This window comes from Mytilus californianus, unplaced genomic scaffold, assembly GCF_021869535.1.
Source record: "Mytilus californianus isolate M0D057914Y unplaced genomic scaffold, xbMytCali1.0.p SCAF_9, whole genome shotgun sequence".
NCBI lineage: Eukaryota > Metazoa > Mollusca > Bivalvia > Mytilida > Mytilidae > Mytilus > Mytilus californianus.
In genome coordinates, this window is record NW_026262745.1 from 91,251,613 (window position 1) to 91,255,418 (window position 3,806).

Consider the following 3,806-nt stretch of genomic DNA (forward strand, 5'->3'; position numbering starts at 1 on the left):
AATAGGATCATCTGTCCAGGTAGATGATACTAATTCGTTTGAAAATTTATTTGTGAGAAACTTCAAGATGGAATGAAACATACTTAACAACTACAAAATCATCAAAGATTACATTACAAGAACTGACAATCCTGTTGAACTTGAAAGTGTAGGTGCTGTACCGACCATTAGTGTGGATACTGTAGCAGAAGATAAAATTGCACATAATTTCATTTATTAATCCTGTGCACAAAAATTCCAACAGCTTTTAAACGAAGAACAGTACAATAGGTGTACGTTTTATCAGATGCTGCAGAAAACAGAAAAATTTGTTTCCTATCTGACCGCTACATTAAATGTAACATCATATGTAAACATACAATATTGTGATGACTATTTTCTCCAAAGTAACGGATACCATGCTTTCATTTCATCATTTGTGTTAAAATTGTTGGTGGCATATGTTTAGTTGGCATCGAATATTTTGTTTTCCATACAAAACAACACTCCACAATAAACATGTCAGAAACAGAAATGAACATAGTGATCGTTTATGCGGTCCTATCAGTTGCATTTATACTGAAATAAGTAAAACATGTCGACAAAAATTATTGTTGAAAGTAAAAGTGGTGATTTGACCAAAATGAAAGTTGGGTAGAAATTAACCGTAGTCATTTATTCAAGATTCAAATCCTACCATTGGCATGTTAATAGGGCTCTCAAAAGAAAAGAAAAAAAAAACACTGATGGATTGTTTAGAAGCATATTTTAAATACACTGTTCCACAAGTTATTGTTTGGAAACTAGAAAAAAACTTGTTTGATCCCTTAAGTCCTAAAATGTTCGGAGCAAAACCCCCATGGCGGCCTTGTAGGTTTGGCGGACGTTTGAAACAAATTTTGCTTATATATTTTTGGTTGTGTATTATCACTTGTGTATTGAATTATTTATATTATATTGTGTTTTGAAATATTGAGAAATCATCCACAATAATCATGAAAATGAAAAGAAGGAGGTAGAAAAGTAAGTTAATGGTGATTTTAATAACAGTAAGTTCATTATACTTCATTGTACAACATGCATATTGTTCTGGGTAGTCTGATTTTCCTAATGCGGTTAATTGTCCTACTTTTGAAAAGCTTTAAATGATGATCAGAACAATCTCCATGGTCAAACCATATGTTCACTTCAAACACAGGAAACTAATATTTGATTATCATAGGGCGATTAATTCTTTTCCCAAGAACTTAGCGTTAATTCACTGAAATGTCAACCTTCAAATTAAATTATGAAAATCAGCCATATTGCTTTAACCATAATATATTGGTGTTAGCTAGGACTACAACACCCTCGTAAATAATTGGGAGCATATAGATGATGTACACCCTGTGTTTCCTCCCATATGGTTGATTGAATTACTTATACTACTTGTTAAATTTTACAATTGTATAGCCAGTCATGGACTATACAGTGATAAAGAAAATGCTATGTTATATTTGAGACTACACTTTATTAATGAGAATAAAAGCATATTTGTATTCTCTTATTTTGCTGTTGCTTTAATTGAATCATCAGAAATCTCTCCTTCTTTGGAGTAATTTTGGCGTCATCTTTTTGTTCACATTCTTCCCGAAGCTGTTTTGATAACGTCATCCGGGTCCTGTTTTTCCTGTGTTTTGGTTAGCTTTTTTATTTGTATATTGTTAAAAGCTTGTGGTCCTGAGTATCTTGATAACAACAGATGTATGGCAATATAAAAAAAAATATGTTCTAGAATTATTTTTATAAATCGTATATCATACTTGATATTTAGTGTGACTGGTGACATATTTTAGGGAATGTTTAAAGATCATGTTTCACTTTTGAGTCATCTACCGGATAACGCAGCACAGTTAAGGTTCATATTGGTTAAAATGCACATTTTTGCCAGAAAAAAACGATGATTATATACGGTGTAATAAATCGAAGTATTTGGTGTAATACATTAGAACCATTTTAATAATTTAATAAAACCAATCTCACATTGTAACTTTAGGCTTGGCCGAAGTGCTAAAAATAGTGTGAAAGTGGTCACGTGACCATAAATTCATTATTTTACTTTCGTTTTAAAAAAGTCAAAAGTGCAAGTTGAAGATGAGCATGTACCTATCTCAACAAGAACTTTACAAATAGTTTTTAGTTCCATGTACTCGAAAAGTGCTGCTGCTTAATGATTATCTTTATAATAAATCCAAGAGAGGTATTTATTTAGCGCATACTGCTCTCCTTAATGACAAAGTTAATTTCAGGGCATCTTAAAATAAAACAGAGGCGATTGAACTTTAAGCAGCAGCAGTTTTTGCAAATTACAGAACCTGATAAAGATATCCCGCAAATATTTGTTGGTAATGAAAGAATTCTTCAACTTGCACTTTTGATTTACTTTGAACATACTTTTATTAACTGTTTATTGTTTACATTTCAGACGGCGAAAAAGCGTAGTGCTGATCCGGAATACAGAACCTTAATCCGGATTCACAACATTGCTATTCCCGGAAACTTTTTATGGCGGCAAAGTTCAAGTTTCATAATATAAAACGTTTTATTTATTTATCAACGTCAATAATATTGTTTTTTTTTTTTAATTTTTTGTAGATATTTGTAACTTTGTATAACAAATATCAATTAAAGTATTTTATTATTGCAAGTGTTGTGGTTTCCTAGCAGGTTCCATTTTTTTGTTCCAGGGTGGACTGTGCGTCCGTATGCACATTTTCAAACATAGAAGGCTGAAATAAATTTTATTTCTAAAGACAAACTTACCTTAAACTTGAACATATATTTGCTAACACACAAGAAATATAATTTTTTTCCGACTTTTGCTTCAATTTTTCCATACCAAAAATCAAGCACCCCTATATCTAAACATACACAGATCCAGAACCCAACATGGACATCTTTAAGAAAGCAATGCTCAAACAAAATCGACCATCATCTCATACTTAGTGTTATATCCACATACATTTTGACATGTGTACTTGAGGCTTATTCTCCATTTTTCTTATTTTTACTATAAACACTTATTATCGACCAATTTATTATACTACTCAAAGGACCTCAAAGTATTAAATATATATCCAAAGTTTTCTAGGAAAGAAATGATGGACCAAATTTGATTCAATTGTATAAAAGGTACACAATATCTTTATTGCAGGTAGCTCAATGTGTTTTCATCTTAATCAAAGTATGTATTGTGCGCAATTTTGTCCCATGAACATTTTAAATACTCCATATCCTTTTATATTCTGTGTAATACACACTTTTAAAGTCTTTCTTTCTTACACCAAACATACGAGATTCACAAACTAACGGTCAGGTCTGAACTTTTTTGGTAATTTTCAATAATTCTAATATGGTTTTATAGTCATAGCAGAGTCCATGTCTTTATTTCCTTTATTTCTTTTCAATTCTGGTGCATTTTGGTTCTAACTGTTAAATGTATAAAGTGATATTTATGGCTGTGGTTCAACTCTCCTTCTATAAAGGCCAAGAGTCATTATTGCATGCAATTATAGGCTACAATACGTCCTGCAACAATGAGCATCTATTTTACTCTATGAAAAAATAAGATGATGTGTGGTGACAGTATGTCAACGAGTCAGCTCTCCATCTAAGGCCAAATGTCGTTGATGTATGAAAATATAGGTTACAATAAGGCCTTCAACAATGAGCTGTGGCTTTCATTGCATAGAAAGCCATAAAAGGCCAACAATTTTCATATATTTCAACTTCTAGCAAGTAATCAACACTGATATATTTGGGTTTTATCATTTATAACAACAGGATAA